At 37.4% G+C, this 24971-nt stretch overlaps 1 protein-coding gene across 6 annotated transcripts in view; it reads left to right on the top strand.

Annotated features, from left to right (window-relative positions):
* Positions 1–24971, top strand: part of SOX6 (SRY-box transcription factor 6) — a 380567-nt gene that overhangs the window by 214077 nt on the left and 141519 nt on the right. The gene's annotated exons all lie outside the window — the stretch shown is intronic.

The following is a 24971-nucleotide window of genomic DNA, read 5'->3' on the forward strand; positions in this document are numbered from 1 at the left end:
TATTGATAATAAAAATTATAATAATAATTACAATTATAATTCTACTACTACTAATAAAAATATAATAATAATAATAATAATAATAATAATAATAGTAAAATATTATGATTATGATAATAACAATATTAATAACAGATAGAAGCAGCAAGCAATTAGCTAAAATGAAACCACAATATGAATTAAGTATTAAAGAAAAAATTTTTGGGTTTCACTATCTTAATAGAATATTTATGCTCTAATATACCAACTCATCCCTTGCCTACTATTTCTGACAGCCATGTTCATACATCTTGGGTCAGACTGTTATCTCACCCGATGCTCACTATTTTGCAACCATCCCTTGTTTTTCAAAATTGTGTACTTTTTCTGCGTGCAACATTTTCTTTCAAGCAATTTGGAAAAAGCAACGGATGGTAAATGTCAGTTTGACCCAAGGTGTGTAAAGGTGGCTGTCAGAAAGGAGTGGGAAAAGTGATGGTCAAAATACATAAATTAAAAAAAAAGTAATGAGATGACATAACATAAAGATTACATTTAGAGAATAAAAAAATGATGACTGTGTTCCTTTAAAGGGACAGCCGACTGCCCAAATATAAAATAAATAAAAATCACTGTTTTGTAGACATACCCCAAATTAAAATGTGCATATACTTAGTCATGCATTTTTACATTGAATTTATATCTAAATCAGCTTGTAAAAGCTGTAGATCTCTTGTCTGCAGCCTTTGCAAGTCCTCCCATTCTAACCCCGCCCACACTTTCTGTGGCTGTCCAATCACAAACTTCCCAATGCAGCTTCATGATAAGTCTTTGCAAGGCAGGTGCTCTGGGCAATTGCCTGTCTATTGTGTATAGCACCGCTGAGTTTACCAAACTAGGAAGTAATAGGACCAGTTGTCTGCTTGAAATCCAGAGAGCTGCAACCAGAGCATTTAATAAGATTGTAATCTTATTACACACTCTTCACACATAAAGCTTTTCATCAAGCTAAAAGCTCTTCTTCGGTCTGGAGTGTACCTGTGTTAAGTAGGGATAGTTGGTATACAGAGTGGCGTTTATTCCCCAGAACCATAACCACACCCTGCGCATACAATATCTGCCTCCATTACTGACAGACTCCCCAATACCATAACCACACACTGCACATACTGTGGCTGCATCCATTACTGAATGACTCCCCAATACCATAACCACAACCTGCGCATACAATATGTGCCTCCATTACTGACAGACTCCACAATACCATAACCACAACCTGCGCATACCGTGTCTGCATCCATTACTGAATGACTCTCCAATACCATGACCACACCCTGCGCCTACAATATCTGCCTCCATTACTGACGGACTCCACAATACCATAACCACACCCTGCACATACTGTGGCTGCATCCATTACTGAATGACTCCCCAATACCATAACCACAACCTGCGCATACCGTGTCTGCATCCATTACTGAATGACTCCCCAATACCATAACCACAACCTGCGCATACCGTGTCTGCATCCATTACTGAATGACTCCCCAATACCATAACCACAACTTGCGCATACCATGTTTGCCTCCATTACTGACAGACTCCCCAGTACTATAACCACACCCTGCACCTTAAGTGTCTGGCTCCAATAGTGACGGAATCAACTGTACCATAACTACACACCGCATACAGTGTCTGCCTTTATTACTGACTGACTCGCAAGTACTATAACCACACCCTGCACATACATTGTCTGCCTCCATTACAGACAGACTCCCCAGTACAATAACCACCCCCTGTGCATACATTGTCTGCCTCCATTACAGACAGACTCCCCAGTACCATAACCATAGCCTTCGCATACAGTGTCTGCCTCCGTTACTGACTGACTCCCCAGTATCCCCAGTACCACAACCAGACCCTGCACATACATTGTCTGCCTCCATTACAGACAGACTCCCCAGTACCATAACCACCCCCTGTGCATACATTGTCTGCCTCCATTACAGACAGACTCCCCAGTACCATAACCACCCCCTGTGCATACATTGTCTGCCTCCATTACAGACAGACTCCCCAGTACCATAACCACCCCCTGTTGTATACATTGTCTGCCTCCATTACAGACAGACTCCCCAGTACCATAACCACAGCCTGCGCATACAGTGTCTGGCTTAATTACTGATGGGCTCCCCAGTACCATAACCACCCCCTGTGCATACATTGTCTGCCTCCATTACAGACAGACTCCCCAGTACCATAACCACAGCCTGCGCATACAGTGTCTGGCTTAATTACAGACAGACTCCCCAGTACCATAACCACCCCCTGGGCATACATTGTCTGCCTCCATTACAGACAGACTCCCCAGTACCATAACCACAGCATGTGCATACATTGTCTGCCTCCATTACAGACAGACTCCCCAGTACCATAACCACCCCCTGTGCATACAGTGTCTGGCTTAATTACTGATGGGCTCCCCAGTACCATAACCGCACCCTGTGCATACATTGTCTGCCTCCATTACAGACAGACTCCCCAGTACCATAACCACAGCATGTGCATACATTGTCTGCCTCCATTACAGACAAACTCCCCAGTACCATAACCACCCCCTGTGCATACAGTGTCTGGCTTAATTACTGATGGGCTCCCCAGTACCATAACCGCACCCTGTGCATACATTGTCTGCCTCCATTACAGACAGACTCCCCAGTACCATAACCACAACATGTGCATACATTGTCTGCCTCCATTACAGACAAACTCCCCAGTACCATAACCACCCCCTGTGCATACAGTGTCTGGCTTAATTACTGATGGGCTCCCCAGTACCATAACCACACCCTGTGCATACATTGTCTGGATGTTAATGCAAATCACAGGAGGATGCTGGTCTGTAATTATAACCCCATTCTGTATGGCGATACATATTTCAAAGTGTTTCTTTGTGCTCTGTTGCAGATATCTTCCCTGCTTTTGAAGTCTGTTTGATATATATTACAGCAATTAAAAAACAGCTCTGGGTTGGGAACATATATAATTCTGTCAATTAAAAGTTGGAAATGAAATGCAAAACCACAAAAAGAAGCACTATATTGTTTCACATTGTAACTCTTGGTGTGCATTTTAACTTCTGGTCAGAAATGTAAAAAGTAATAAAACAACATTGGAGGAAATTTGTAAATAATAATTTAGAATTGTTCTACCCTTAGGCTTAAGAACAAACAAAACATCCACAAAAAAATCCTACAAAAACCCATAAATATAATAGTCTATTTGTACACAGACAGTTTTATAAACACTCACACACACACACACACACATGGACCCACACACACTGACAGTCTTACACACACACACACACACACATGGACCCACACACACTGACAGTCTTACACACACACACACACACACACACACACACACATAGACCCACACACACTGACAGTCTTACACACACACACACACACACACACACGGACCCACACACACTGACAGTCTTACACACACACACACACACATAGACCCACACACACTCACAGTCTTACACACACACACACACACACACACACACACATAGACCCACACACACTCACAGTCTTACACACACACACACACACACACACATTGACCCACACACACTGACAGTCTTACACACACATAAACACTGAGCATTTCCTAATCACACATTTAGTGAATACTATATCTCCTAAGTGACCCTATATAGGAGCTCCATTTCTATGAGTTCCACATTGATGGTGTGTCTGAGTGTATAACAGAGCTCCACAGCAATAATACTCCCAGTAATGTGCCTTTAAACTACAATACGTGTGTTTAGAAATCAGTCTGTGTCAATAAGATACATTGTCCTTCTAAATTACATTTTAATTGTATAAATTGTAATAAGTAAGTAAGAACTCCTGGCCACATCCACACTCAAACTCCGTACAGCCGCACCCCTAGCCACACCCCCAACCAAAACAGCCCTGCCCCTGACCACACCTCCACTCTCACACAGAACAGCCACACCCTTGACCACACCTACACTCTTGTACAGAACAGCCACACCCCTGGCCACACCACCACTCAGAACAGCTCCAGCCCTAGCCACTCCTCCAACCAAAACAGCCCTGCCCCTGACCACTCCCCCACTCAGAACAGCTCTGCCCCTGCTTCACACCTACTCACACTCAGAACAGCAACTTGCCACGCCTCTACTCACACCCCTTAAATCTGTTCTCCCATCCTATCGAGACAGATACTATTAAACCAGTTATATTATTTTAGGTAGTGTAAGCAACTGTGCTAGCTGTTGCACAGTTTTTTTTTTTTATATTAAAGGACCACTATAGTGCCAGGAAACCAAACTCATTTTCCTGGCACTATATTGTTAATAGGTCCCCCCCACCCTCATGGCCCCCGTCCCACTGGGCTCAAGAGGGGTTAAGGGGTTAATCACTTACCTTTCTCCAGCGCCGGGCTCCCTCTGCGCTGGGGACTCTCCTCCCTCTTCGGACGTCCTCTGCAGAATGCGCATGCGAGGCAAGAGCCGCGTGCACATCCAATCAGTCTATAGGAAAGCATTTCTCAATGCTTTCCTATGGACGGCAGCGTCTTCTCACTGTGAAAATCAATGAGTCAATGAGACAGCCACTAGAGGCTGGATTAACCCTATTGTAAACATAACAGTTTCTCTGAAACTGCCATGTTTACAGCAGGCAGGGTTAATCCTAGATGGACCTGGCACCCAGACCACTTCATTGAGCTGAAGTGGTCTGGGTGCCTATTGTGGTCCTTTAAGTAAATTTGAGATTATAAAATACCTTCTCTTAGATGAGCAGCTTGGATGTGAAATCTGGTTGTGTTGGTTTATCAAGGATTTGCCACATTTATGGTATTTAAGCTTTTTTTTCCCCACTGTGTTGTTTTTATTGGTTTAAATTTAACAAATGTATCATCCAATTATTTATTGTTAGTTTACCTCAAACTATGGTTTCTGTGGTGGAAATTCTTCTCACATATATTGTGTCAAGTACATTTGGCCAAATTGTATTTTTTTTTTTAGAATTAATACAACATAAAAAAAAACAACAACAAAAAAACAACAACCCAATACCACATTCTGCAAACTCATGGAAATGTATTGAAAAAGAAAACCGTGCGAGACAGACTGTATATATCATTGCTCACAAGTCTGATATACGTGCTTGGATACATGGATTTAAATTGTAATTTGCAAAGTGTACGGAGCCCTTTGACTTTGACGCAGCTGTCTTGCCTTACTCCTGCTTAAAGAGTTTTTTTTTTTTGTACTGAAAATTAGCATGCAAATTAGCTGCATCTGCAATTAGCACAAGAAATAATGTAGTTACCGTCAGCATTGTGGAGAATTTCCGTCTGCCATAAACACTTGTGCATGCAAATTCTTCTTGCTGCCATGTTTAAGAATGTTTTCATTTCTTATTAATGTGAGAGAAACATTAAGAGCATTAACCTTTTTATCCTTTTTAATGTTTCCAGAGACAAAAGACTATGTGTTTCTGCTTTTATTTTACATGAAACATTATCTATGTTGCCCCTCACTTACCTAGAACTGTATTCAGTTATTTATTGAAACATGGACTCCGTTGTAGTGATAAACTATAAAATATTAAAGATCTAATAGAGTTATCACCCATTGGTAAACACGAATATTTAGGTTATCCTGTATTGCTACAAAAGGTTTAAATTCTAATGATATCGGCTGTATTTAGAAGATGGTGAATGTATTATAAGGTAATCGCACTGTTATTTTGTTGAGATTCACTCATGTTGTGTTACATTCGACGTAAACCGAAGGCTGTCCACATTCATTCACCGGACGTTGTAGGATTTATTCGGCAAATATTCAGCCATTTTAGTGAATACAATGGAAGACATTGACAAAAAGTCACCAACATATATTTACAGTCAGTAACTAAAGAATAGCTAGTTTCCGTTACTATGAATTTACGGGCAGTTTAGTTGAGTTAATTTAAGTTCACCTACTAATGTCGGCCAAAAGTTTGCCTGTTAGCCCAGGCTTACCCTGGGTCTTGTGGTTAACATTTGCCTATTTGCATACATGCTCAGTCTACTGCATTATTATTGTGTCCAATATTTGCAACCCGAGACAAGATTCAGTGAAATTAGATTGGAAAATGATCTTCTTCCAGTTTGATATATTTTGTGACACTAGCGAGGGAATTTAAGGTCGCACCAGTGAAGGCAACGTTCATGATAAAATACTGCTCCGTTGATTTCTGGGAACTCTAAAGATGCCCTTTGCCATTTTTAGAGTTTTTATTAGGGTCATATTTTAAGATTTGGTTGACCATAGTCTGAAAGAAAGAATACATATTATTTTAGTTTGTTACATTTTACATTTATTTCCCACCTCCTCTCGTTGTCTGTTCCTCGTAGAATGCTAAAAGAAATTACAGGAAATGTCACTAAGCTCTGGTTGGCTACTTTGTATGCTGGCAAATTGTAATGGACCAGAAATTACAAGGTAGGACAGAGCACAAGCTTTCAATATCCTGAATGGTTAGAAGATTAGATTTCAGTAGGTATATTCAGATTGCTGAGGGACCAACGTCTTCATAGAAACCCAATGGATTTGTTAAAATGCTGGCTTTTCAATATTTTTTGAAAGTTATTTTATAACAAAAAGGTGGGGTTTCAAAAGAATTTTATCACATCACAAGGTGTATTCAGACACAGTGGAATTTGTTTGAGAACTAAGTTATGCTGTTTATTATGAAGAAGTCGGCTACTTGGAGTTGGTGGAGTTTATGCCAATAATTTTGCAGAAATTATGCAATATAGATAATCCATGCCAGCTTTCTAGTCCTCGATATCTGCGCTGATTTAGCAAACTGGAAAAATTCCCTAAAAACAATATGCCATCTTGAGACTGCAATGATTTAGCACCTTAAACAAGTTTATTCCAGAAGCATGTAGTCTAAAGATGCTGATAGTCCAATAAGAAGAATATGTACGCACAAACACATATGCACACACGCACACATCCACAGGGGGACATGTAATCATACACCAACAAATGTAAAAACACAGACTTACACACACAAACATGTACAACAGTAGACAAATGTAGAAACACACATTCACAAACACACACATGCAAGAACATGCACACACAAACACAAACGCACAAACACACGCACAGAGGGTTTAAAATGTTCAAATTCCATATTCCTTTATGTAAAATTAAACATCCAGAACACCCTTAAATATAAAACTTTAATACCTTGGATTTGGACTTCCATATTTTTCCTCGCATTCTCGAGTTATCAATAAAATAAATAAAATAAAGAGCAAAGTGGAAACCTGGATGAAGCACTAATTGGCAGATTTACTTCCACGCTCTCACCACATATGTAAAGCTACATGAACTGTGAATATGTTTATCCGTGGTCTTGTTTGTAAAATTGAAAATTGGACCTCTGTATATCTTCCCTTATTCGATTATCGAGCTTGGAAATTATAATTCATCTGCACATGACCTTTTTCTATAAAAAAAAATAATAATAATGCTGTATTCAAATATTGCAATAGTGTAGATGTTTTGTCGGATATATATTAATGTTAATCAAGACGTATTTGATGCATTTGATTTAGAAATCCTGTTTTACGTTTGCCTCCATTATATGAGACGTAATATTTCAAGAAGTGATATCAGGAGTTGAGGTGGTCTTTAATCTCTGTCCAAGCAGCCGGTGGGATCAGCTTGCTTTAGCATCTGATAAAAGAGGGGGTCTCTGGATTATTGCCTTTAAGAAGCATAAAAAAAGGTTTTTGGCAGCCCAAACGTTGTCTCCTTCCTTGGTGGTGACCGCGGATATATCAGTCAGTCCTGGCCCTGAAAGTTATTTATTTATTTATTTTTGTGAATGAGACATGTTGATAAATTGTGAGAGCAAAGCAATAAAGGATACTATTTATAAAAAAAAAAAAAATAGACAGAGCCTGTCTACACATCATAGAAATGTAAATAAATATTTGCATTGTCCTTGCAATTAGGGCCTTGTGGCTAGGAGTAAAAACAAGTTAGCAAAGGTGGGCGCGAGGTTGGGTATTTGTTTTGATTTTTGCTGAAGACCCAGCAATGTCCTGCTGTATAGAGCCATATGTAGCTTTTAAAAACTCTAATCCATAAGCATATATTTCTGCTGCTCCGTTTTTCAGTAAGCAACTCGTTAACGCAGTTTGAAAAAGGCATCGGTACTGATATTTATACTGTGACAATGATGTCTTAACAGGAATTAAATTGCAATGGAGACATCAGATATTCTGATGACTTAATTACCTTTCCAAGAAGCTCTGAAAAGGTGTAAAAAGCTCTGACATCATACGAGCTGGCGTGCATTGTCACCGATGTCCCCACATTGGCAGCATGCATCAGATAGGGAGCGGGTGTTCTGTAATGTATGGCTCCGAGCTGTTTGTTTTTTATTGTCATGGGTGCGATGAGAAGTACTTGTCTCATTTTGACATCTGTGTTGCTCCTTTTGATTCTCCATGGAAGGAAGCCACCTAGTTTTAACTATGTATAGATTAGCACCTTTAATGCAGGGGTGAGTTTCTGCTGACAGTGTCGGTGGTGGGGAAGAGGAGGGGAGGGGGGCGGGAGGGTATAAATCAAGCTTCTGTTATTGCAGACTTTATACAATCCATCCCAATAAAGACACCCATTTCACTTATTATTGTCTATAATAATAATAAAATATTTCGACATCCTGTGGGAACTCTTTAGTAAACAGTGCATGGTAGTGAATTGGCAACGGACTTATAAAACTGAGCGTAAAATAAAAAGGTTTTCATTGATCAATGAGATCAGCTGAATGTAAGATTTTTTTCTGGAGGGTCTTGTCCGATGTACAATTTGCCATTTACTTGACACTCAGTCAAACTCGTTTTTTTGGTTAAATACATTTTAGTTTATCACAAAATTTAAGTGAACTATTTGGAAAATTTTCCCCAACTCACCAATTTTTTTCATGTCAATTTTGCAAATTAGTTTTTAACTTCATCTGCAGTTCACTATTTAGGGAATAAATTGTCCTATGTTTGTAACGAGATATTATCCTCTATCTAAATAAAACACATGGGATTAGACTAAATTTGTGGGGTTTTTTTTTTACAATGGCCTATGTGTTACATCTTTTAAAAGTCTGATTTACAGATTAAAATCACTAACTAAAAAATGCACCAAATACTTAAAATCAAACATGAATAATTATCACTAGTTTTTTAATCTACAGAAAAATAGTGATATAATTTATTACATTATGTATTTTAATATATTTATTATATATATGCCTAACATGATACCAATAATTTCAAATAAAAAATAAAAAGTAAAAAGAGGAAGTGATTTTTTTTAAATGTTAGTTTATCATTTTTGGTAATAACAATTAATTTACAAAGAAACAGCATTCATTGGAAATAGAGAATTCAAATATTCTTTTCTAAATAAATGGAACCTTCGTCTTTATTTTACTTAACAATAAATTGTGTGATTGTTCCTCAGGGGATAAAATACACTTAAAAGACACACGTCTGTTTAATAGGGCTGTAATTATTAAAACCACAAGATTAAACTTGTTAATAAAACAGAAAATATGTGTATTAACCCGTTCATGGGTTTCAAATCTGTTCCGTACATTAAATTCATGTCTATAAAACCAAACGAGAAAGCGTGAACACATTTTCAAATCGTGCTCTCTGCTTTTTGCACAATTATAATTTAATTCCTACTTTTTTTTTTTTTTTAAAACATGACTTGACTTGACTTGACTTGCCATGCTGTAAAAACATAACCTCCTGATATGAAAGGGTTATAGTAACTAGTATTAAGTGGATTGATAAATCAAAAATAACACAATGCAATTGTTTCATTCTTAAAACATACATAATGGTCAATTGTTTTTGTATCCAGTAGTGGCTGCACGTCTGTTTGTTGCTGTTTTCGGGATTTAAAGTCTTTATTTCCTGTGGAATCGGCTAACCAACTAGCCAATCAGAATACCACATTCATTTCAAATGAGTCTGTTCATTAATAAATCTTCCTGCAGCAGTGACATACTATGAGGTGTGCTAATATAGATGTACTTAAAATGACATCTCCTAACTGGATCCTTAGAGCACCCCTTACTCACTGGACCCCTAGAGCACCCATCCCTCACTAGATATTTAGAGCACCCCTCCTCATTGAACCTCTAGAGCGCCCTTCTCTCACTAGATCCCTAGAGCACCACTCGCTCACTGGATCTATGTAACACCCGTGCCCCATTGGATCCCTAGAGCACCTAACCCTCATTGGATCCCTAGAGCACCACTTGCTCACTGGATCTATGTAACACCCGTGTCCCATTGGATCCCTAGAGCACCTAACCCTCATTGGATCCCTAGAGCAGCACTTGCTCACTGGATCCATGTAGTACCCCTGACTCATTGGATCCCTAGAGCATTACTCGCTCACTGGATCCCTAGAATGATCATCCCTCACTGCATCTTTAGAGCACCCCTTCCTCACTGGATCCCTATATATGGCTTGACCCTGTATGTGGTAGGGTCTGCATGGCCTCTGCCACACCATATACAACACTCCAACTACACCACTACATATAGTATACTATGGTATAAGGGTATACATTATACAGGGTGACTAGGGGTTATATGGTGAGAAAAGAGGAGTTCCTTATTGACTTCCATAATTAATATATAAAAATTATTATTAATGATGGATATCTCTATCTATCTATCTATCTATCTATCTATCTATCTATCTATCTATCTATCCATCTATCTATCTATCTATCTATCCAATATCTATCTATCCAGTATCTATCTATCTATCTATCTATCTATCTATCTATCTATCTATCTATCTATCTATCATCTATCTATCTATCTATCTATCTATCCAGTATCTATCTATCCATCTATCTATCTATCCAGTATCTATCTATCTATCTATCTATCTATCCAGTATCTATCTATCTATCTATCTATCTATCTATCTATTTGCTTCTGTCTGCCTGTCTATCTATACAACATCAGTGTCCCTGACTCTGCTCGATACACAGTTATGCGTGTTTGTGTATATCTCTGCATATAATGTGCCAGTTTGTTTGGGGTAATCTTTGCAGTTTTGACATATTATTTCTGAGCTCTACTTGTGAGCTTTTTAAAATTCATTGCCTGCCAGTCGGAGTATTATAAAAGACCAACCCTCATCCCTAAATTGAGCCCTTGTGCGCATTAAGATTTGTTTCAGCGGAGGTCTATCACAACAGGTGCACAATTATTTTATGAGTAAAATATTATCTGCCATCCAAATTAGCTGGGGCAAGATGCAGAGTCGCCTGATTAAATAATCAGCGCTGATAGTTAAAACGCCCTTGATTTTCGCTGAAATCTTGAGATCCTGACTCTTAGTCTATCAAACACAAACTGATTGTCTTCACGTGCAAAGTGGAAGATTCTTTATTGTGACTAATTTAGTGTGATCCACACAATTCAACCTGCGTTAGATGGAACTCACTCTATAATAATACATTTCAGTTTGAGAGACGCACACTCAGCCTCTATTGCTCCCTTTACCAGAGGACAACGACTTGTGGAAATAGGTTAAAGTGCTCTGCGTTCAATTCTGAACCTTATGCGTTAGCAAACACTAAACCTGATGGTTTTAAAAAAAAAAAAATAGTTTATGAAAGAGGACAAGCAATCAGAATATAAAGTGCATCTCACACCTAGCTTCACACGTGTCACCGATTAGAGAATAGTTTGAATTTAATTCACTGATCCACGAGAGAGATGTGTTTTGAAACAGGAAGGTGTATTCGGAGCTGAACGCGGTCCTCACATAGGGAAATAGCAGAAGCAGCAGATTTGACAGCCGGAGACGCTAACACACAGGTAACAATTTATTGTTTTTTTGTTTTTTTTATCCGGATTTTTTGTCGATCTGAAGTTCTATGAATCAGAAAGTCGAGGCTCCTGGACAGAAGCCACTAAGTCAGCAGCATTAGCTGGAAAAATTCCAAGCCTCAAAAATTAGGAAAGGAGCAACGAAGAAAAAAAAAAAAAAAAAAAGAAAAAGAAAAAAAAAAAAACGCTGTCAATTCTTGTATATCGTAACTAGCACCTAGGGATATTAGAAATGCATTATGCGGCTAAAAGCGTTATAAGGCAGAACAAGAGGCTTCCTCGCTAAACACATAATACATCTTTTGTTTTTCTTGTTTTATTCACGTACATTTACCATAGGTTTTCTTTAGAGAATCCATCAAACATATTTTCAGAAAAAAAAAATAAAAAAAAATATCTAGTTATAAATAGTTCTGCTCTAGCCGAACATATCACTTTAACTGAAATAATTTCAGTAAACGAGTTTAACCCTTTGACTGCTGGCGAGTCTGTGTGTGCGTACGAAGGAGCTAAACCTGCTTCTTTTATTCCCAGCTGATAAATTAACTCAGTCTGTATCTGCACAGACACACGATTTTATGAGACATTTCTGACAATAACCTTTGGCTATCATCTACGCGTTTTACTTTGGGAATTATATAGGAAAGTAATAATTTCGAGGGTAACAGAAATCAAGATTATCCAAGGCTGGGTTGTGCAGTTTAATATTGTTAATGACTTTTAATGTTTTTAACGTTTTAAAATGTTTAGATTAGGAAATAAATATAGTTTTATTTACATTGATTTTATTTATAAAATGCTTGTATTTTAGGGTATAAATTGCACCGTTTTTAAAAATGATTTCCAGTTTTGTTTAGTATGAAACATTTAGTCTCACATTTAGAATTTTTGAAAAGACAGAAAATAATGGTGTAATTTGCTTTTTTTATTTATTATTATTATTATTTTGTTATTTGATGCCAGCTATTGAGTGCTTATTGTTTAAGAATAAAAATATTTTTTTTGAGCAAAATAATAGACACAGCCTATATATGAACAATTCACAGTTATTTCATGATAGTCGTCTATTTATATATATTTACATATCTCGGCTTGCGTGGATGTAAGGAAATTCTCGTTTTATTTGGAATCTGGCAAACATTCTATAAAAGGTAGTGGAATATAAGTATGCTCATTTAATTCTGCAGCTGTTCCACCTAAGCCTCCGAAAGAAAGTGCTCTATACAAAGAAGGTCTTACATGACTTGGTCGATGGAAAGTTTTTCCTCCCTGAAACATAGGAAAGTCTTTAGGGAACTTTGGTTTAGTTTGGTAACATCAAGGCAGCAAAAACAGCAGTTTATGAACCAAAAAAAAAAAGTATAGAAAATGAAATGAGTTTAGCTTGTCTCTGGCTTTCTTGTAAAGAAAGACTGCTCTGATTCTACACGAGCCGTTGTATGAATTTCATTTAAATGTTGTAGCGTAGGTTCTGTGTGTCCTTACCAAGCCATAGCCTTTATGCTGCAAATCAGACATGTCGATCAGGTCCAAAACTTTCTATGACAACCTCAATCTCCTTTATGATGGAGACTCTGATATATTCACCTTTCAGGACCTGTAGCAATTTTGAGTTCTTCCAAATTCTACCACTTGACTGCTGCATGAATGTATTTAGAATAAGAGCATCATTATTGAGAGATACTTACACGGTAACAAGCTGCAGTACTCTGACTTTAATGTTGCCGTTTTTTTCCTTTTAAACAATTGTTAAATTCTATATTGTACAAATAATTGAATGACATTATGATAAAATGCTATCTTCATAACAGCCAGTTCAGAGTACAATTCGTCACAAATCTATCACAAATCTTAAGCAACTTCAAGATGAATTCTGTTGAAATTGCAAAATTCTAAAACTGCTATCCTGCTACATATAATATCTGTATTTTCAATCAGTCGAATGCTTGTTTGATGAAAAAGTTAAATAATGTAAAATAATATTAGTTACATGTTGTCCTGCGCGTTTAATACAAGGCTGTATCATATATACCTGCACCGTATTGCTCTGATTATAGGTTTTATAAATATACACATATTGTAGGAGTGAAAACATTCAAATATAGTACAGGACATGCCGGTGCTTTAGATATTAATTAGAATATATTCCAGTATTATTCTTTTCATTTCCAAGTTAAAATATTCTATTACAATCATCCTTATTATTTTAACCTATATTTAGCCACTAAGCAGAGATCTTTGTAGTAATGACAAAGAAATCATGACAGTTTCATGTTTCTGAAGCTTAAACTTAAATATCACATGATGTTGAACAGGTCCTTCTGTTGCTTAATTTAGAGAATCCTTTTAAAAAAAAAATTACAAAAAAAGAATCCCCATTGATTATAGCGTAATTCTGCTAAATACCACTGAAGTGACTCCCAAATTCTTAGATTTTTTTTAAATGCAACACTTAAAAAAAAAAATAATGATCACAAAGATTGTACCAAGTTGCTCGTGCTCCATTCTATGTAACATTATATTTTTAAACTAAATTTCCTCTGTTTTGCTTAATTTTGCCTTCAAATATGTCTTCATTCACAAGCCTGTGCCGTAGTAAATAAGTTGGCAATTCAGATTTGGGCAAAATGTTCCATTTAAATAGAAACGTGACATACTATTGATGGATTTGAGCTTATTGTTTTAATGTTCGTAAGACAACAGTTAATCATTTTGTATTCTGTCATTATTTGCAATAGTAAACGCAAACCTCTATCAGAAAACTAAGCTTGTTTTTTTTGTAGGTTGTACTTTAAATATAATATTTAATAAGCATCAGTGAAAATTTTTTTCAATAATTTCAGGTCGCTAGGTTAAGCAAATGTCTTTGGTGGTAAAAAAGCAGGTGTCTCCGAAATGCACTATAATACTAGCCAATCAGAAGGAATGTATCTGAAATGCACTATAATACTAGCCAATCAGAAGGAATGTATCTGAAATGCACTATAATACTAGCCAATCAGAAGGAATGTCTCTGAAAGTGGCCTTAAGGAAAAATCTTTTATTGTATATGAAAACTTGCTTTTTCAAGACCCTCTAAGTTTGGCCTAGTGTTTTACTGACTATAATTAGTCTGTTATACCAAAATATAATCGTTTTTATTGATAATTATTGCTGCACTTTCTCCATGGTTACAAAATAATTCCAAAATGACCATACATCCAAGAAAAATATATTCACGTTTATTAAATATAAAGTAATATGATGGTGAGTGCTGTTCTACCAAAATAGATCCCAACAGTAAAATACCAGGAGCCGTTAAACCCAAATAGATCCAAACAGTAAAATACCAGAAACCGTTCTACCCAAATTGATCCCAACACTAAGATACCAGGAGCTGTTCTACCCTAATAGATCCCAACAGTAAAATACCAGGAGCCGTTAAACCCAAATAGATCCAAACAGTAAAATAGCAGGAGCCGTTCTATGCAAATAGATCCCAACACTAAAATACCAGAAACCGTTCTACCCAAATAGATCCAAACAGTAAAATACCAGGAGCCGTTCTATGCAAATAGATCCCAACCGTAAATCACCAGGAGTTGTTCTACCCAAATAGATCCAAACATTAAAATACCAGGAGCCGTTCAACCCAAATAGATCCCAACCGTAAAGCACCAGGAGCCATTCTACCCAAATAGATCTGAACAGTAAAATACCAGGAGTTGTTCTACCCAAATAGATCCCAACCATAAATCACCAGGAGCCGTTTTACGCAAATAGATCCCAACCGTAAATCACCAGGAGCCGTTCTACGCAAATAGATCCAAACAGTAAAATACCAGGAGTTGTTCTACCCAAATAGATCCAAACAGTAAAATACCAGGAGTTGTTCTACCCAAATAGATCCCACCACTAAAATACCATGAGCAGTTCTACCCAAATAGATCCGAACAGTAAAATACCAGGAGTTGTTCTACCCAAATAGATCCGAACAGTAAAATACCAGGAGCCGTTAAACCCAAATAGATCCAAACAGTAAAATACCAGAAACCGTTCTACCCAAATTGATCCCAACACTAAAATACCAGGAGCTGTTCTACCCAAATAGATCCCAACACTAAAATACCAGGAGCCGTTAAACCCAAATAGATCCAAACAGTAAAATACCAGGAGCCGTTAAACCCAAATAGATCCAAACAGTAAAATACCAGGAGCCGTTAAACCCAAATAGATCCAAACAGTAAAATACCAGGAGCCGTTCTATGCAAATAGATCCGAACAGTAAAATACCAGGAGTTGTTCTACCCAAATAGATCCGAACAGTAAATCACCAGGAGCCGTTCTATGCAAATAGATCCGAACAGTAAAATACCAGGAGCCATTCAACTCAAATAGATCCGAACAGTAAAATACCAGGAGTTGTTCTACCCAAATAGATCCGAACAGTAAATCACCAGGAGCCGTTCTATCCAAATAGATCCGAACAGTAAATCACCAGGAGCCGTTCTATCCAAATAGATCCCAACACTAATATACCAGGAGCTGCTCTATCAAAATAGAAATAGGACAGTTTTTTACAATTTGTTGAAAAACCCAGGCAAGCGTCCAGCCATTCTGCACAAAGTATCTCCGTTCGGTTGCAGATCAGATCATTATGAACTGGACCAGCCTGATCTGAATTCTCCCTCCATGATGACTTCTTGATCGGGGGATATTAGAAACATTTATTCCACTTCTCAAAGTGTAGCTTATTTCAAAATGTGAGCAAAGAATGTGAGAACCTTTTTATTATATCTTAGATACGTGTTTATTGACATCTTCTACCTGCGTTATAATAGATTATTGTTAAAATGATCTCTGAACATGGGATATAAATTACAATCTCACGTTTCCAATCCTCGCCGTTATGTGATCAGTAGTATTTATTGAAGCCCGTTTCGGAAAACTTGCTTTATGTAGTTATGTTTGTAAAAGAACAAAATGAAAAATGTTAAGCACCCAATAACGCAGTCTGCCTCCTCGCTGAATATCTGTAGACAATGAGTGAACAGCAATCTGTTTGTCATTTGTACAATTATATCTCTATAATTGGCCATATGTATGTATAATAAGCTGTAGCACTCCGTGTGATGTGGGTTATGTTATGATACCAGCTCGAAGCTGCCATATTTAACCCCCTGCTAAGTATACTTAGTAATATGCCTATTATGTCTGTAAAGATTCTACTCTCTCCTAACGTCTCCTGATTTGTTTGTTATTTAGCATATAATTGAGGTATTTGCCCTTATTAGCGCTGTACTGTGCAAGTGAGAAAAAGAACCCTGAAACACATTGAACATATGCGATTATTCTCGCCAAGGATTTAAAATGTAAAACTAATAGAAAGTGTTGTCTTGTCTGGATATAATTTGTTAATTCCATATATCACTGAATTATCAAACATTTTTGTGATATCACGATCCTGACATTTGTTAGTGAAATGTATTGATCAATTTTTATTTTATCATTACGAAGAACTGTGGCAATGTCCCCCACTCCCTCTCCAAAATATTATATAGTAATATACTTGTTCTGAATATTGTTTTCCAAAGTAAGACTGGGGCTTGTTTGTGTTTACTGAGTAAAATCAAGCTTTTTGAAGCACCACATCCAATACGACTTATTGTATCGTTACATTTCGATGTATTAGTACAGCTTTTCATATCAAAACAGCTTATTTACACTATGCTTTATTTTATTGTTAGAGTTTATGTCACTACAGCTTAAAATATCATTTAAGCTTTTTGCATAATAAGAGCGTACTGCATTAATATAATTTATAGTATCTTATAGGGCTTATTTTATTGTAGCACTTTGTTGTATCGTCATTATAGCTCATTGTATCATTACAGCTCATTGTATTATTACTGCTTATCATATTATTACAGCTTATGGTATTATTACAACTCATTGAAATATTACAGCTTATAGTATTATTACAGCTAATTGTACTATTACAGCTTAGTATTATTACAGCTTATTGTCTTACTACAGTTCAATGTGTAACATCCCCTGGATTTTGGGCAAAAAAGTAACATCCCCAGGAGGTACATGGAAATCAGAGAATATCTGAATGTACATTTCCTAGTTAAATACCTTGTTATTATTATTGTGTTATTACAGCTTATTGTATTATTACATCTCATTGTATTATTACAAATCATTCTTATTTAAGCATATTGTATTACTACAGCTCTGTATGTTATCGCAGCTTATTGTAATATTACTGTGTAATGCATCATTACAGTTTATTGTGACATCACAGCTTATTTTATTGTTGACGCTTATTTTATCATTAAAACATTCTTGTTTTGTCGCACTTCTTTGTATTATTATATTTATCATATTATGGTATCTTATAGTAGTGGTTATGGTCTAAGGCAGCTCCAATCCAGGATTTCTGTATTTTCCATTTCTACTGACATAGCCTGTATGTTCCTGGCGATGAAGGACGGTTTGTGTGAGGAGACTCCTGCTGCCTGTTATCTTCAAATGGTTTTTAAAGCGTTTAAAAAAAAAACAAAAAAAAACCCAGAGGATACCCCTCCCCCTTTGGATGTGTTTTGTGTCTCTTCCTTATAATTTGTCCAAGATATTTGTATGTTCATGCTGGACTCGGCTCTACTAATCTGCTAGTAATTCTGCTGTTAACTCAACGAGTTGACGACTTTGAATAATTATTCCAAATTAGCAAAGCTGTAATACATCTCCAATACTAGGGATATTTTTTACCAGATTTTCCTGTTTCTTCTAAATTTTACTAATTCGTTGTCACGTTACCACCAATCTCTGTTTATTGACCATATCACCGATTTGATATAAACAGCAGCTATTTAATAGATCAGCTAGTGCAGGTCTCAACAAATCACAGGTGCCAGGTCGCCATAGCTACTAGGATTTTTGTCCTGGCGACTGGGATTTGCTGTCCCATTTAGCCACCAAGGTGGCCTGCTGCCTATGAGTGCAGATGGCCGACCGTCTCATAAAGAGCATGGGCTTATGTGCGGTTGGCCTGTCAGCTCAGGAAGAACATGGGCATGCAGTCTGTCGGCTTGCTGAGGGAGAGCATTGCCGTGCTTGTGGTCGGTCGGCTGGCCAGCTGAGGAGAAGGTGGGTGGGCGTGCGCACGGGCGGGAGGCTCCTGGAAGATTGAGCCAAACGGGCAGATGCGCGAGGCAGCTGTAACCTCCCTGTTCCCTAGCGCGCAATCTAGTGATGCCGGGAGCCGGAATATGACATAATTCCGACACCGGCATCACTAAACAACGCTCTATGGAGCAGAGTAGGGAGATGACTGAAGCCCCACTGAACCACAGGGAAAGCCGAACCACTCAAGCTCTCCCAAAAGGTAGGGAGGCTGCGTGGTCACATTAATGTGTGTGTGTGTTTCAGTGAGTGAGTATGTCAGTGAGTGAGTGAGTGTCGGTAAATGAGTGTGTCAGAGAGTGAGTAAGTGTCAGTAAATAAGTGTGTCAGTGAGTGAGTGTGTGTATGTGAGTGTGTGTGTGTCTATGAGTGTGTCTGTTAGTGTGTATGTCTGTCTGGCTGTCAGTGTGTGTGTGTGTGTCTGTCAGTGTGTGTGTGTGTGTCTGTCAGTGTGTGTCTGTGTCTCTGTCAGTGTGTGTGTGTGTGTGTCAGTGAGTGTGTGTGTCAGTGAGTGCATGCTTTTGTCAGTGAGTGTGTGTGTTTAGGTGACCGGTACCCCTCCAATCACAAAGGAAAGGGGTTTTTAATCATCAATCTTGATAATCTCAGCCAATCCAATGTTTTCCAATAGGAAAGCATTGGGAGACTATTGCACAATAAGCATCTCCTCATAGAGATGAATTGAATCAATGCATTTCTATGGGGAACGTTCAGAGTCTCCACGCAGAGCATGGAGACGCTAAACGTAGGTGCTGTGCACTGTACAGCACCGACCCACGATGCACTCTAGAGGCCGTCTACTTGACTGTCACTAGAAGTGTTACTAAGCAACAATGTAAATACTGCCTTTTTTCTGAAAAGGCAGGGTTTACATTGAAAAGTGTGCAGGGACAGGTTATAGACACAAGAACAACTACATTATGCTGTATACTATACATTAAGCTGTAGTGGTTCTGGTGACTATGCATATTCTACCCAAATGACTATGCATATTTTACATTAAAAAGCCTGGCTCCTAACTTTATTTGCTGGCTCCTAGATTCCAAGCAAATTTGTCAAGCCCTGAGCTGGTGTTTTGTTTGATGGAGGAGGAAGAGAGTAGTTTTGATGTCAGTAAGAAACACTGTCATTGGTAAAACAATCATAGACAGACAGCTGATTTTTAGGCTACTTCCCCTCAAGTATATTTGCTAATTAGGTTCATTTCTGTACATTTGTGTAGAACTTTTGCCTTTTTTATGCATCAGTTTATTATCTTTTTCTTTTTTTTTTATGATGGGCCTCTTCTCTGTATTTTAACTGGAATTGGGATCATTTACTTTTAATTTGTTCCTATCTATCTGTTGATAGAAAAACTATAAACATTCCAATTCATATTTTTCTTTAAAGATTTGGAGAGATGCTGCAGTTAGAGAGATGGATCACTTTAAGAGTTTGTTTGATTGTCTTGCTTGTTTGAAATTAGGGAACAAAAAATATAAAAAGAAAAATCAATCGAATTAAGAAAATCCCTAAGCTATCTTCAATTCTCTGTTTTAGCTTGTGCATAGAAGTATCTGACTACGGCGTGAATTGCCTGAGGCTTGGTGTTTAATTGGGAGAAAACACACTTGGAACATAACTTGCAATCTAGATGATTAAAATATACACTAACTCATATATAATCTTATTTAATATTAGCTTGAAGAACAATGTTTCAAAGCCCTGCATTACCAAAACAGATGGAAATGTTTTAGGGAGTTCTCTACTTAATCTAAATGATAAAATAACTAAAAATTAGAAAAAAAGCCATCTAGCTAAGGGGATATCTTAGCAACTTAAAGGGGCACTATAGTGTCAGGAACACAAACATGTATTCCTGATACTATAGTTCTAAAAACCACCATATAAGTAGTCTGCCCCCCTTACCTCTTGTAAGAAATGCGATTTACTCACCTTTTTCCAACGCCGTATGGGGCTCCTTGTGTCTGGCTCGGCCCGATCCACCTTCTTGGCCAACATTATCAGAACTGATGATCTTAGACAGTTTCAGTCAAGGAGGTGGGGTGGGTGCAGAGCCAGACACCACCCTGGCCAATCAGCATCTTCTCATAGAGACAAACTGAATCAATGCATCTCTATGGGAAAAGTTCAGTGTCTCCATCCAGAGTGTGGACACACTGAATGTCAGTATTGCACACTGTGCAGCACTGACCCAGGAAGCACCTCTAATAGCCATCTCAGGAATCACCACTAGAGGTATTTCTAGGCTGTAATGTAAACACTGCCTTTTCTCTGAACAGGGAGTGTTTACATGAAAAAAACCTGTAGGGACTGACTGTAATCACCAGAACAACTACAATAATATGTAGTTGTTCTGTTGACAATAGTGTCCATTTAACTTACTTTGAACAATGCTGCAGCTAAAACAATTTAAAAAATATGTTTTGTAATTTATTGTTTAAATTATTATTTGTTTTTGTTTTTGTAGGATATTTTTTGCTGCCATTATTTTTAGCGATAAATAGTTATTAAATGGTATGACACTAAGTGGGGGACAAAAAACAAGACAAAATACAAACAGAAAAATAAAGCTGAACAAAAAGAGAACTATATTCTCTGTATGTCTAAAAATGTATTATTCTGAAAATGCGTTTCTGTTTTCTGTACCATAACTTTTACATCTTCACATCTAGCCCTCTCCTCCTACCCTGACCACTTTGGCCATCATAGTCCATCTCTAGGCACCTGGCTTTGTTGGCATCTCAAATATAATGTTTACTGGATTTCATCTCAAAGACACTTTCACTTTCCCGAGGCCATTACACAGAGACTATTGCCTCTGTGTGCTATTTTACATACACGCTTCAGGACCAACATAAAATACACCCAAATGAAAATAAAGAAAGATTGACAAAACGAAAGAAGGAGAAATAAGCAGGATATCAGGAATCAATGTTCAATGTGTCGTGTAAAATTCTGCCTTATAACATGTGACCATAAGGAACACAATGCTAATTTGTACATATTTTTTACCAAAGTAAATTAATATTTGTTGAAGTTTATTATATTAAATTCAGGAAATAGTCGTAGTGATTTGGAGTGTTTGGCCAGGTGGAATAATAGCGCCAAATTCTAAAACGTTAATGGATTGTACTGTAGCTCGTAATTTAATTTGTATAAATGAGTCTCATGCCAACTGTTGCTCGGGTAGCTTTATGTCACGATAAAGTGACTGTGAAGAGTTAGATCATCTTGTTAAACAGATAAGATGGACACATTTTTGGATCTGTAGATTTATAGATGTTTTTATGGGGAGGAAAATGAAATAACCTAAGATTGTCTGTAATACTTGTTATACAAAAAAGCAAAACACTTAATATATGGTAACAAATGTGTTCAATGCCTGGATCTATGCTATCAGTGCTAGGTCACTGGAGGGGGGAGAGGAGACAGGAGGGAGTTGGGAAGCAATGGAAAATATGCTTTTGGAGAGGAAGGGAGAGTCTGGGGGATTAAAGATAGCACTGTAGGTGGTGGAGAAGTTGGAGAGAAGAAGATCCTGTGAAGAAGGAGATAAGGCATCTGGATATTGGGGAGCAGTTAGAGAGGGGAGATAACAATTAGAAAAGATAGAGACAAATGGAGAAGGGGAGAGAGTAATAAGAGAGCAATTGGAGTTGGTGGAGCAGTTGGAAATAAGGAGAGCAACTGCAGAGGGGGAGAGACCAGTTGAAGATGGTTGAATAACTGGAGAGGGGAAGAGAGCAGTTGAAGATGGTTAAATAACTGGAAAGGGGAAGAGTGCAGTTGAAGATGGTTAAATAACTGAAGAGGGGAATAGAGCAGTTGAAGATAGTTGAATAACTTGAGAGGGGGAGAGCAGTTGAAGATAGATACCTATCTATGGTTACAGTGTATGAACAGAGAGTGCCCTATATAGCATAATATAATATGGTATAATGTAATATTACCTATCTATGGTTACAGTGTATGAACAGAGAGTGCCCTATATAGCATAATATAATATGGTATAAGGTAATATTACCTATCTATGGTTACAGTGTATGAACAGAGAGCGCCCTATATAGCATAATATAATATGGTGTAATGTAATATTATCTATCTATGGATAGGGTGTATAAACAGAGCAAGCCCTCTATAGCATAATATAATATAGTGTAATTTAATGTTATCTACTTATGGCTTTATTAAGTGTTTAATCAGAGCATTCCCTATATAGTGTTATATAATATGCTATAATGTAATATTATCTAACAATGGATACAGTATATAAACATATATAGAGTGATATACTATAATGCAGTTTATAAAGGTATCACTACATCTGTCAGTAGTTAGAATATTAATTATATGAATGATGATAATAATATAAAGATTGGAATCCATTAGATAGTCATTACTCATCTGTTGACTTGCGCCATTGAACATAGTGATTTAACCTAACGGCTGCTGGACACAACCCATAAATAGTTCATGGGAGCTGACTCTAACCTCACGTAATCTTCCATTTTGCTGTAGAAACAGTTTGCAGAGAGCAGAAATAATGTAACACCTTTTGTGAGGCGCAGCCTCCGTCCTTTGCACGCTAAGCATGTTTGCTGGGCTCCCGTTTGCCGTGATGTGCAGAAGAAGACAATTAAAGCATTTATTTAAGTTCTCATTTTCACAAAGTGCCAAGAAGCACAAGGGAGCACCAACAATAGCTATCTGATGCAGAGACAAAGGCTTGTCAGTATTCTGGCGTTAAAAAAGTCATTCAGAACTTAATCATATTGGTTCAGCTGTTGTAACCAATGCTGGATGAAATAATAGACATCTTTGTGGTTGTTTTGTACTCAAAGCCTTTATCTTATGATGTGTTTGGGGCCTTTGGAGTAGAAATCTTTTTAACCTTCGTTTTTACTCAGTTCCAAAGTTAGAGCAATGACTGTGGACATCACAGAGTGGCTTTTATCTCGCTAGACCTTCCATTCAATTGTTACTTTCTTCTGTTCTGTCCTGTTTTTCATTTCTTTTTTCTTCCATTTGACCTTTTTTGGCCTTACTTTGACATTTTAAAGAAGTGAGTTTAAAAAGGAAAATCACACACACATTTACACAAACTCACACATGCACTGAAATATGCACATAAACACAAACTCACACATACACTAGCAGAAACAAACTCACACATACACTGAAAGACACACACTAACTTACACATACACTGATACACACACACAAAATCACACATACACTGAAATACACACATAAACACAAATTATTACATATACTGGCAGACACACAAACTCACCCATGCACTGAAAGAAAAACACAAACTCACACATACACTGAAATACACACACACACAAACTCACACATACACTGAAATACACACAAAGTCACATATACACTGAAATACATACAAAAAACTCACACTTAAACTGAAATACACACAAACTCATACATACACTGAAATACACACACACAAACTCACACGTACACTGCAATGTACACACAAACTTACACATACATTGAAATACACACACAAATTCACATATACACTGAAATATAAAAACAAACTCACAAACAAACGGAAGTACACACATATTAATATGTGACACATATAGATACCTACACGTCAGTACCATATGGAACTGGTGAAGTGAAGATACTACGAGTTGTATGCCAGGTAAAACATCCTCCACTTTACCGCTTATTATATCTCAGCTTGTACTGTTCTACACATATTGGAGGAATTGTATCTGTAACAGCTATCTGTGGCATTTCCTAAACTAAATTCACGGTAAGGGAGAATGCACTTAGCAGGGCGGTGTCCTCAGAAGCCTGAGAGCCCAAGA

The sequence above is a fragment of the Pelobates fuscus genome, chromosome 12 (genome assembly GCF_036172605.1).
Source record: "Pelobates fuscus isolate aPelFus1 chromosome 12, aPelFus1.pri, whole genome shotgun sequence".
In the NCBI taxonomy this organism is placed as follows: domain Eukaryota; kingdom Metazoa; phylum Chordata; class Amphibia; order Anura; family Pelobatidae; genus Pelobates; species Pelobates fuscus.